We start from the raw sequence: 13,456 nt of genomic DNA on the forward strand, positions 1-13,456 counted from the left end.
GCCAGAAGGCTGCAGTCTAGAAAAATACCCTCATCTGACAAACAAGGAGAGAGGGAGAGAGAAAAAAACAACCATGTAAAACAGTTTGATTTTATTTCTTATCAAAGTTGGGCAGGAATTTCACTAACTTGCACTTTGCAATGTGCTTAAACGAAAACGGGGATTCTTCGCAGACAGACCTTTTCTTAACAGAGGCCGAGAAAAAACACTCGGCTATTAACATGGACAGCGAGACATGAGGGGAGTGGCGGAGTGCTCTACTATCAAATTTAAGTTGTGTAGTATTTACAGAAAATGCTGATTATTCTCCAGTCTGTTGTCATTCTCAATAAATCGGAAATAAAAAAACTTTAATTTGCATGAAATTGATATATAGAGTATATATGAAGTTGAAAGTATGACGGAAGCAATGCTAAAAGATGAAACAATTTTCAGACTTCTATCTAAATATTCCAGTCTTTAGGAAGTAACTTTTTCTCCAGTTTCCTCATCAGTTCCAACACGTTCTGACCTGACTGACTTCACAAGGTCCCAATCTGCATGGCGGGTTATTCATCAAGCATCGTTATTGATACTCTTGACAATTCCAGCAGTTCCCTCGAACCTATTTTAAGAGTGTTGAACTCAATCAAAATGTTTGGCCACATACTGCTCTTCTCAGCATATTAGCATGTAAAGAGGGCTTACAATCAAGCCTGATTACTCCTGTTGTTTGGAAAGGTTCAAAGTATTGACATATGGATTAATGCACAGACATAAAGACCTAATCATAAGTTGCTCTTCATCCTTGGATGTTGGCAGTTGTTTGATTTAGAGATGTAAATATGTGCATTTAATTTGACCCGCTACTCGGCAACCGGGGCAATATTCTTTACACTGCTGGAGAGGGCTGAGCATATTTAAACAGCTTCGTTACATTTGAGACGACAGAACCAGATGTGTTTTCGTCAGGCAGAGCTTCGTACAGCTTCAGAGTTTTTCATTTCAGTCCATTGTGAGTTGTAGTTCAATATATGTTAAAAAGCATCATTGTGCAGCATGTTACTGAAGTTTCGCAGTAAAGGGGACCAACCATTCATCAGCTGTACGACACCAGTTTGACTCCTACCTGGATATATTATATTTTTTGTGGCAGTGAAGCCGTCATGGTTCCCACATGCGATGAAGGAAAGTGGATATTGAAATCTTGCCCAAACTGCAATGCCTCACTTTTCCACTGTGCTGGTGGAATGTATTGTACACTCAACAAAAATATAAACACAACACTTTTGTTTTTGCTCCCATTTTTCATGAGATGGACTCAAAGATCTAAATTTCATTCCAGATACACAATATTACCATTTCTTTCAAACATTGTTCACAAATCTGCCTAAATGCGTGACAGTGAGCACTTCTGCTTTGCTGAGATAATCCGTCCCACCTCACAGGTGTGCCACATCAAGATGCTGATCTGACATCATGATTAGTGCACAGGTGTGAGACAGGTTAGACTGTCCACAATAAAAGGCCACCCTGAAATGTCCTTTTTTTTTTTTTTTTTTTGCTTTATTGGGGGTCTGGGGACTCAGAACCGGTCAGTATCTGGTGTGACCACCATTTGCCTCATGCAGTGCAACACATCTTCTTCGCATGGAGTTTATCAGATGGTCAATTGTGGCCTGTGGAATGTTGGTCCACTCCTCTTCCAAGGCTGTGCGAAGTTAAAGAGAACACCTCCCCAACGTGCCAGACGCCATCGAATGTGAGCATTTGCCCACTCAAGTCTGTTACGGCGACGATCTGGAGTCAGGTTAAGACCCCGATGAGGACGACCAGCATGCAGCCGAGCTTCCCTGAGATGGTTTCTGACAGTTTGTGCAGAAATTCTTTGGTTATGCAAACCAATTGTCTCAGCAGCTGTCTGAGTGGCTGGTCTCAGACGATCTTGGAAGTGAACCTGCTGGATGTGGAGGTCCTGGGCTGGTGTGGTTACACGTGCGTGGTCTGCGGTTGTGAGGTCGGTTGGATGTACCGCCATATCCTCTGAAACGCCTTTGGAGACGGCTTATGGTGGAGAAATGAACATTCAGTGCATGAGCAACAGATCTGGTTGACATTCCTGCTGTCAGCATGCCAACTGCATGCTCCGTCAATGCTTGCGATACCTGTGGCATTTTGCTGTGAGACAAAACTGCACATTTCAGGGTGGCCTTTTATTGTGGGCAGTCTAAGGCACAGCTCATGAATATGCTGCTGATAAAGAACATTATAGATGCTGTTATTGAACCTTTTACGTATATATGTAACCTGTCATTCACCACGGGACTATTTCCTGACCATATGAAAGTAGCTAAAATAATACCACTATTTAAAAAAGGCAATAAAAATTATTTTTCAAATTACAGACCCGTGGCTTTGCTATCACAATTTTCAAAGGTATTAGAGAAATTGTTTGTGATTAGACTGAATAAATTTATTGAAAAATACACAATTTTAAGTCACAGCCAGTATGGTTTTGGTGCAAATCATTCAACTGCAACAGCATTAATGGAGCTGACTGAAGATATCACCAATGCTATGGACAATAAGCAATTTTTAGTAAGCATCTTTGTCGATCTTCAGAAAGCATTTGATACATTAGACCATGAGAGACTTCTGCAAAAATTATACAAATATGGTATCAGAGGGGTCGCACATTAATGGGTCGCAAGTTACCTAAAAGATCGAAGTCAGTTTGTGTAAGTTAATGACACAAAATCCAACTTTTGCAATATAACTTGTGGGGTACCACAGGGCTCAGTCCTTGGACCAATTCTCTTTCTCCTGTATGTGAATGATATTGTGTCTGCTTCAAATGTACTAAAATGTATTTTATTTGCAGATGATACCACATTGTTTTACATGGGAAAAAACATAAATGAGGTGTTACAAACATTGGAAAATGAGTTTCAAAAAGTATTACACTGGTTTAATGCCAACAAACTATCTATAAACATTAACAAGACAAAATTTATGGTCTTTACTTGTAAAGATAAAGATATTGGTGCAAGACTTTCCATTCAAGGGTTAGAGATCGAACGAGTGCATGAAGTAAAGTTCTTGGGTGTTTTAAATGACGAACATTTAACATGGAAATCACACATAGAACATGTTAAAACAAAATTATCCCAAACTATTGCTGTGTTACACAAGGTTAAAGAGTATCTCAATAAGAATGCTTTGTTACTGTAGTATAATTCCTTAATTATTCCACATTTGACTTACTGTATATAGAAGTGTGGGGAAATGCATGTAAAACCTACCTTGATCCAATTTGCATTTTACAGAAACGTGCTCTTCGTGTTGTAAATGGCAGTGGATACAGAGCTCACACAAATCCATTTTTTTTACAATTAGGAACATTAAAATTTAATGAGTTGAACTTAACGTTCTCAAATGTATGTATAAAGCTCACCAGAAAACATTACCAGAAAACATTACCAGATTCAAAAAGAGAGAAAGTAAGTATAATTTAAGAGGATCTGATTTTTTTTGTAAACCTAAGTTTAGAACTAAACCAAAGGAAAGGTGTATCTCAGTCCACGGTGTAAATCTATGGAACAGCCTTGAGTGTGAAATCAAAACCTCAAAATCCATCCATTGTTTTAAAAGAGTGTGAAACTAATTCTGATGGATAGATACAAAGACGCCATGTAGGACATCTTTGAAATTTGTGTTGTATGATGACAACTTGTTTTTTTTGTTATGTATTGTTTCTTTGTTATGTATTGTATGCAGCGCGCACATCGGAAGTTTAAAGGATTCTGAATTGACAAGGGGCAGATATTATAAGCTTTTGCTTCTTTCTGTACCTTTTCATTCATATCTGTGCTGAAGTATGCAGATGCAAGTATGTTGCATTCACTTTTTGTTTTATTTAAATGAATGAAATAAATAAATCAAATCAAATCAAATCCAAATCACAGCTGTGCACTAATCATGGCGTTTGATCAGCATCTTGATGTGGCATACCTGTGAGGTGGGACGGATTGTCTCAGCAATGCAGAAGTGCTCACTATCAAACATTTAGACAGATTTGTGAACAATGTTTGAAAGAAATGGTAATATTGTGTATCTGGAATGAATTTTAGATCTTTGAGTCCATCCCATGAAAAATGGGAGCAAAAACAAAAGTGTTGCGTTTATATTTTTGTTGAGCATAATATAGAGACGCTGCTCAACAGAGCGAACATGTTGAAAAAGTCACACTTTTCCAAACTAGCTTAGCCACAAAATAGTAGTTTTGTTTACATTACATTCATGCAACCACAAACATCCTCACAGTGAGCCACAGCGTGGAAATGTTGATCAATAAACTTGTCCGTTTCTTAGAGTTGGTGAAACTGTTGAGGACTGCGTCTGAAGATGACGACTGAGTTTATAACCATACGGTAATTGTAGGGAACTGAAGAGCTATCAATTATTAAAAGAGACAGTTTTGTGTTGAAAGTACTGGAATCATGGACGAATGGTCCTCGAGCTCTCTTATATTATCACTTGTTGCTCTCAATGAAAGAATCCTTGATTCAAACCTTCATCTTTATTGCAAAAGCCTTGTTATATGGAGGACAAATGCATTTTTGATGACTTGATTAAAACATTGTTTTACATTTAATGTGCCAAGAGAGAAAGCTGTGGGTGTCTTGACTCACAGTTGTCGTTTGGATATCAGATCGGATATTTCCAATGGCATCATTTAGGAGGGAATTTAATCTTTATTTTCTTCTGTTTGCATAAACCGATGACATGTCTAAAACCAGAGGGACACACACACACACACACACACACACACACTCGGGTAGGGACCTCTCCGCTCAGCCAGACACTCAAACGGTGCAAAATGATGCCTGTTGGCCAGCTTCTTCAGCTTCTTCACGGTCAGTGTTGAACTTGCGACACTCTGATGAGGACAGAAGGACCCCAGGAAAACACAGTGACCTGCTCAACTTTATTCTTCAAAGAAATGTCGAAAACAAGTGATCCTGAAAAAGAAACTGACAAATCCCAGAAAGCACTGATATGCCACATGTGCACATATATGTGTGTGTGTGTGTGTGTGTGTGTGTGTGTGTGTGTGTGTGTGTGTGTGTGTGTGTGTGTGTGTGTGTGTGTGTGTGTGTGTGTGTGTGTGTGGGTGGTGGCATTATGAGTGTCAAGCTCTCTGGCTGCCTCGGATTCACTGAAGTATATTAATGGAAAGACGAGCACAACTGTCCCCGACCATTTCCTTTAATTCCCGCTGCTAAGTCAGCCGGCAGCCATCTGGCCTCCCCTGAAGCGAATACACACACACACACACACACACACACACACACACACACACACACACACACACATACATGTACACACACACACATGCACACGCTGTGGGAATGACAACCCGAGGGCAAGCCGTCAGATCGAGGGTATTATGACAGGCCGGAATGGCCGTAACTCCCCGATGATGAAGTTCACACTCGTCCTCTGTTGTTTACGCGCAAGCAAACACACACCAGTGACACTGAGTGTCGCCTTACCTTTATTTACACCAGGAAAATGAAGGCATTAATAAAAAGAAATACGTGTTTTGGTCTCCTCTGGGGCTCATAAGATCATTTGAGGCTTTCGCAGGCAGCTTGTCTAACTCACTGAGGACAGTGTTACGACACAAGTCAGGCTAAATCCTGATATGCCTAGTGGTGTCTGTCCACTCCGACAAGATAAAAAAAAATGTACAATTATATGTGAAAGTCGTTCTCTGCCGTCCTCGTCCCTTCTCCGCCTGTAAAGCGTGAGATGTGCTGCTGCTTCTTACTGTCGTGTCCGGTAGCGATTCCCAGTCTCTTCCTGTTGTAAGAGCAAAAACTGTCCCACGCTAAAAGGCTATAATACAATATTGCACCAAACAGGACAAGGAGAAAAAAAAATAGAAAGATATTTTGCTGTGTGTAAGGCTGGCCTTCAGGAAATCTTGTGAAAAAAGCAAGGAGCATGAAAGGATGAAGCCTTAGGCTGTAAAAAAAAAAAAAAAAAAAAATGAATATTAATACTCACAATGAAAAACTTGTGGCAGGAACGGCTTCAGCGCATGACGGAGCGTTCAGCTGGCTTTGTGCCGACATCAAGCTTAAACACTGGTGGTTCTGTTGAATTTGTGAGTGTTTTCCACTGCTCAGCTTCAGAAGAAGTTTCCATTTCAGATGCAGTAGTGTGAGACGTTGCAGTGTTTTACATCACTTCAGGTCTGAGGCTCCAACAAAAACAAGCCAGTCAACAGCTTGTATTTTTGGGAGTTTTTTTCGGGGGGGAATCCTGCGTGACTGATGGTCCCGATCAGGTAGGAATCACAATATCTTACTGTTGAGCAACCTTCGTTTTTATTAATCAATTTTTTTTCCCATATTCACAACAACTGTTCAGATTATCGTGTTTGAAGCAGCATGACCCTGAAAACATGCGGCTCATCTCAGCATTGACCTCCTTTGAGCTTTAATTTAGCACAGTTTACAAATTCTTCGACTTGATTTGCAATAAAACTTTGTGAGACTTTGGCGGTGCCCTGATAAGTTATGCATCAAAAGCAGCCCGGATGGTGGAATTATTAAAATATGCACACAAGAAATCAGTTCACTGTAAGGCGCTGTATAATGTTGGGACGAGCTCGGAGTATATGCCTTTTTGCTGCGTTATTTTCTTGTTCGGTGTCTCTCGGACTGGCGTAATTAACAGGACGTTCTGTGGAAGTGGAGTCGGCGTCGGCGCGTCTGAAGATCAGAGTGAAACGTGCAGAGAAGCGCGCGCTGGTGTTCCGCGTACAGGAATCATCCAGTCGTCATGTCGCTGACTGCAGGCGTAGATACATCACGATAAAGACAAGTCTCACATAAACAGCTGGGATTATGGAGACAGATGGAGGTTTCTACGGGTAGGAAGTAACTTGTGGCCCGAGGGCAGCCGGTCCTGAGCAGGATAACCCAGATATGGACGATGCCCAGGCTAAGAAAAGGTTTTAATTTGTTTAGGGGGAAACTTGGCCCCGGGCGGAGGATAACACCAGGCTGTGACTCGCTGCAATAAAACCACAAAAGATCAAGTGAAGATGGCAGCGCCCGCGGGGCTTGTGGGTAAAAGCCGTGTTTGGACAGCACTGAGAGGAGGCTTATGTGAGGTGGGAATGGCAGGATGGAGAAACGGCGGAGCGAGGAACAGGCGGGAAGGAAGTTGAGGGAAAGAAGTGAGGATGGAAGGTATTAGAGCGAGCGCGGCAGGGATGGAGGGAGGCGGGAGAAAGGAGGGGATTAAGATAAGGGGGGACTGATAGGTGTTGTGAGGGAGCGTGCTGGCTCAACAGGAGCTCATTTCCTCCACCGGCAGTTGATTTATTTCCTGTAACTGAAGAGTCCGATCTTCCGTCGCCGTCTTCACGACCCAACATAAAGCTGTTTATGAAGATAAACGTTCAACACATGAAATGGAATTTATTTCAAGGCCTCTAAAATCTCAATCTCTCTCTCTCTCTCTCTCTCTCTCTCTCTCTCTCTCTCTCTCTCTCTCTCTCTCTCTCTCTCTTCTATAAGTTTATAAAAGACTAAATGCTCTTGGGCATAGACACATCTCTGATTTGGTTGCATGTAGTGCATATAACCTTGGAGCTGGTTGACTCAGTGTCTCCAGGGTGAAAACTCAGCGAGGTGAATCAGTGTTTTTCGGTTTCTACCATTTGGAATAAACTTCATAAACATTTCAGGCCGACTGTTCTTTAAACTTTACAGTTTACTTCAGCCCTCTGGTAAAGCAGACTCCTGGTTTCTGTTTTTAAACTTCACTCACCGTTACTGCTGTATTCATGCTTTTAAAATGTTCACTTACTTTGTTACTCCTTCTTTTGCCTTTCGCCTGTGTGCAGAGATGGAAAGCAGATGAAACTCAGCCCATCAACTGTTACATGTCTGATCTTCTGCTTAAACCCCAAGGTGGCTGCTGATGGGAAAACAAGTTAATCAAGTTATAAAATATTTGTTACTTTTTAACTGCATTGTCAGTGTAGGCGTTTGAGTTAATATACATGTATGATACGAAATGAATTTTTAAGAAAAACAGCATATTAAAATTTAAAATGTGAACAATTGAAGATATCAAACGGGAATTCAGAAGGAAAACTTATTATCTCCAAAAATGCAAATCAGCTTGATTTTTTTTTTGGTATACAGTCATACAAATGATCTTTACAACTACAATTAGCCAAAAGCACTGAAGTACACAACTGGCAGTAGGTTAGTTGTAATTATTAAATTCCACTATATGCAAATGGTTTTACTAAAGACACATTGATTAAAGCCTAATATTTGTAATAAAATTAAGATAATTTAAATTAATTATCTTTTTAATTAAAATCTTTCAGTAAACTACATGAAAAGGTTTTTATTATCTGTTTACCTCAATGTTAAACACACTGGACGGCCAATATCGAACCAGGCTCGAAGGTTTATTTTCAAATTTCAATTTCAAACTACAGCTTTTTCTATTATGCATTTAATGTGAAGCTATTCTCTCCATATTCACTTTTCAAAATTCTTATTCAGTTTCTAGAAATCAAATTCATTTCCTGGTTTCATATAGTTTGTTCCATAATGAAGCTTTTCTCCAGAATTTAATTTATGACTTAAGGAAGAAGAAGTGAGGCCTCTAGGTTTAAAGTGAATTGCATCACTTTCAATTTGTGACAATCAGCATTATGATGTTACTGAACATTTAAATTCTATTAACTCCATGCAGTTTGTTCTGTCTGCTGGTGAATTATCTGCTGGATTTGTATGTCAGCATGTTTGCAGAGAGGCACAACTTTATCAGAATTAGAGTTTCTCTTTGTCTGCTGAGTACCTGCTTCGATGGCCTGTCGGCTGCGTCTGCTTCGGTCTGTGTGGCTTCAGAAAATGGAAATGATGGCCCTCGTGGTGAAAAGGAACAACCGCTGCAGGAGACAGGATGCAAACTGCAGTCTGGAGGTCTCAGTATGCCTACCCGCCCATTACAATCTCCCCTATAACTCCCTGCTCTAGATGATAATCTTACAGCGCTTGTGACTTTGGGACTAGTCATTATTTGTTCTCGTCAAGGTGCAGCATGTCAGGAAATCATAAGCAGGCCACGGAGTGCTGGTTTCAAGACCCTCGCAGTAACTCCTCATTACTCCTCCTGCACCTACATGAGGCTTCAAGCCTTCAAAGCAGTCCTCAGGTTCTGTTGCCGCTTGTTATTTGTTGCTCATTGCCAACCTGGCACCAGAATGAACTGGAGAGGAAAGATGAGGTTGTGCAGGTGGAACAAGGTGCAGCATCCTGCGAGATTGTTTTCGTGTCAACATCAAGCACTAAATCTGTCAAGGAGATCGGGATGAGGACGAGGTGTGTGTGTGTGTGTGTGTGCGTGTATTTGTCGGGAAAGGAAGTGGACAGAGTAAAGCGAGGTAAAAATTGATGCAGGTGGTGCGCAGACAGAAAAAAAAAAAACAAAAAAACATCCTCTGCTTTCCCACTGTGTGATTTGAGCCAGATCCAACTGACAGAGCGGATAAATCTCTGTACATGAAGGACGGGTAAGGACAGGAGTCACACAGGCTGCGGTTCAACCAACAGCTTTCGAGACGCTTTAATTACCTCTGTTTTCTCCTTATTGCCCCAATGTCTTATTTACGAAAATATCGCCGGCCGGTCCATCTGTCTGCTGCGGGCGCTGCGGCTCACAGCCACGTCTGGGAACGTTTGGCCACCGCCTGTTGAAGCATCCCGCCGAAGTCATGGCTCAACCGAGACAGTTTCCCAATCAGGCCACGGGCGAAGAAAAGGGTCATAAATAATTGAAGTGTCCGTTCAGTCGGCCCTTTCACATTCATCCCAGAAAGTACGAGCCCGCCACCGCCGCCGCCGCTCGCAGATTGTCAGTAAACACTCCACATGTCGAGGACAGTAGGTGTAATCAAGTTCTGGTGTAATCAGCTGGAGGAGCTGATAGGGGAGCAGCGCTCCGGGGAGCTCAATCAGCTCCAGCCCAACACGCTTCTTCTCTCCCTTTAATCACTACAAGAGGATCTTAGTTTCATGGTCGCTAAACTTTTATATTGATGTCAAGGGAATTTTCTAATCCTGCTGTTTTCTTGACCTCATCTGATTCTCCGGCCCTGATTGCGCCTTGCTGCGGAGCACTCCAGACAAGCACCGAGTCCGGCGGTCATATTGATCCCGCTGCGCCGCAAAGTAGAGCATATCTTAGAATCTGTCTGACTTTCTAATTCCTGATTGAAACCAAACTTTATTCGCCGCCGTGCACTTTCAATGCGTCCGCCTGTCAGTTTTCTGAGTTGCGTAACAAACGAATGAGCTTCTAAAGCGAAAGAGGCTGTTTAAGGTTACGTGACTGGGTTGCTCTAAAGTGGGATGGAGACGGGGTCAAGCGCTCTGCTCATCAATCTTATTTACAGCTTCAGCTCTGCTCTGTGTTTGAGTACAAACTGGAACAACAGGAATTTCCCCCCTCATAAAAATAAGCCTCAGTGCACTTTATTGCGGAGCAGCGGTCGGAGCCGGACACTGCTGTCACATTACAGCTGCTGCTTCTTATTGTCCCCGTCTGCGCTGGAAAGCTTTTAATTGTTTGAGTCTTGAGGTTCCTTTGTCGACACGCTGTTATCAAAGGTCATGGATGTTTGTGTCAAACATTCAGAGGTTTCTGCATGTTTCTTTATGAGCTCCAAATGTTACTCACTGCTTTCTAAATATGCTTCAACTGTTGTTGAAAGATTGAAAAGTAGCTGTTTATCTCAAAGGAACGGTCTGTTATAGTTATTTGAAAACCTAGAAGTAATCATTATGTAAAAAAGAAATGTGAATAAACAACTCGGCCTGATTATTCTTATAATACCAAACTGTACCACAACACAGTGGAGTGAGTCAGTCTTCCCTCTGTTCAGTCCAACAACTAATGAATGAATGAATGAATGAATGAATGAATGAATGAATGAATGAATGTGGTTTTTTCTGATATTACAGCCAACTGCACAAACAGTGCCTCACTACTGCCACCTAGAGTACAAAGCTGCTTTTATTTAATTCTAACATAATGTTTGAATTCGTTTTGAAGGTTTATGTTCATAAACTCCAATAAGCGGTTGGTCATGTCAGAGGAATATTGCTTTAATGTAACTCTGATGGAACTTTGTGTCTAATCAGAGCAGTTTCAGTTGGTGGAGGTGTTTGAGAATGGTCCCATCACCACCACCACCCACATCCTGGAAGGGCTTCACCTCTTCTTCCATTCAGCAGCCCTGAATCAGTGTCAAATGAAGGCCAAAAACGTAAGTTTTTTTTTAGGCTTGGTCCATTTCCTGAAAGATATAGTTTACAATTTGGACGATCGCTGTTAGTAATCTGACCTCCTGCGTTCTGAGGTTTCTCCTTCACTGCTTCACAAGATCATTAAAAACTGTCTGAGTTGGCATTTTTCTACCTAATATTTTTATTTTCCCCAAACAGTATGAAGTATGTATATCAAGTACAAATAGACTTTTATCCAGAAAAAAACAAAAGTGTGTCTTTTAGTTCCACTCTGTATTTGTCGGGTGACGTTTCCTGTTCGGGCTGTGTGACACAAAACACTGCTGACATTATTTGTTGATGCTAGAAGAGTATATATATTTAAAAAACACACACACACACTGGTATAAATAGGATACTTTCATCAGCTGGTGATGAGTGTCCATTTCAGACTTTTCTTTGACCCAAGTCCCAGAAGACAGTCTTTTGGTTCCCACACTGACTGATCTGAATCTGGGGCCTCAGGCACAACAGTCCTGCTGAATACACACACACACACACACACACACACACACACACACACACACACACACACACACACACACACACACACACACACACACACACACACACACACAGCTGACTTACAGATCTGTTTGCCAACACACCAGATGTGTGAGAGGCAAACTTGACGGAAGTATTAAGAATTGCACCGTTTCCTCGTTCTGCTGCTTCTCCCGCTCTTCATCCCTTCATCCTCCTCCCTGGATCCTCTTCCTCTCCAAACTCCAGTGGTGTTTGTGACATTATCTTGCTCCTTGGTCTTCCTCTTGTTCTCTTCACTTTGTCTGACCCTCACTTGTTATTACAAACCTGCTGGTTGACCAAAAAAAAGCCTGAGTTTTGAGGATTTATTGGAGGTTATGTTTTCTTCTATATTTTCTAAAATACTTATTTAAAAAAAAAAGAGAGAGAGAAATAGATTAATTCCACTTGTGCTGCTCATTATCCACTTGATTATATTGATTGTAGATCCAAACCTATAACAAACCTGATGGAAATAGATGAATGAGCAGCATTTTTCATCGGATCCAAGACATCTAATACAGCCTCCTCTCTTTCTGATCGGTGCAAACGAGCTCCACCCCTTTTTGGCACTGCTCTTCTGTAAATACCCATTGGTCTGAAGTTTTTGCTGTATTATCCAAGGTCACAGGGGAAAAGAATTCTCCAAATGCCCCAGCTGCTCCGTTTGGTGTTTTGCCCCCTGCACTTTGTCTTCCCTCAAATAAAAAGCACCTTGTAGCATTTCTCAACCCTGCTGGCAGGAGGTCGATTCTGCTGAGATGGAAATCCTCAGCTCCACCTACACATGCAAACTGGACTAGAGAGGACTTGATTTTCTCAAAAAATCAGACTAATCCTGTGTGGATCTGAAAGGAAAACTTAGAACCTGTTTTCGTGAATTGTTAAAAGCACAGAATGTCAACTCAATCTGAACTGAGAATCCAGCCTGCAATTTGTCACTAATTTTCTTTAATGAAGTTAGTTTTTTTCCTTTTCTTCTTTTTTTAAATGGGTATGTGCCAAAGGATGGGTGTGAGTGGGGTTCAATGGTTTAATCGTTTGTGTTTATATTGTTTTTGTTTTTTCAGAAAAAAAAACATTCTGAACAGATACTGATGAACATTATGTAATATAATAAAACTGTTATTAATGTGCAAAATCAATTAAAAAGTGGGTGAGGATACACATAAATTGTTGTCAAGAAAGACAGATTATATATTTTCAGGAATATCAGCTCAAACTGTTAAATAATATCTGGTCTTCATCAATTACAGTGAGATAGTCTGGTTTAAATCAAACTATTTGGACAGAGGCATGGGCCTCATCCATATGCTGTGTTTTAAACTGCATCTAGATAAAGACAATAACTAGTTTGTAAAGAATGAGATCATGTGGTTACATTTTTATTTTAATTTTATTTGGGAGGGTTTAAATGCATCATGTGTACTGTAGATTTATAGCAAACGCGTGCTTCAGAAAACAGCCACAATTCAATTTCCAGTTACACAAAGTGTAATCCAGCACTTTCCAGACAGAGGATGATCTCATCCTGTGTCATAAGTTGTATTATGCAAAGGGGAGAA

This window comes from Salarias fasciatus, chromosome 14, assembly GCF_902148845.1.
Source record: "Salarias fasciatus chromosome 14, fSalaFa1.1, whole genome shotgun sequence".
Taxonomy (NCBI): Eukaryota; Metazoa; Chordata; class Actinopteri; order Blenniiformes; family Blenniidae; genus Salarias; species Salarias fasciatus.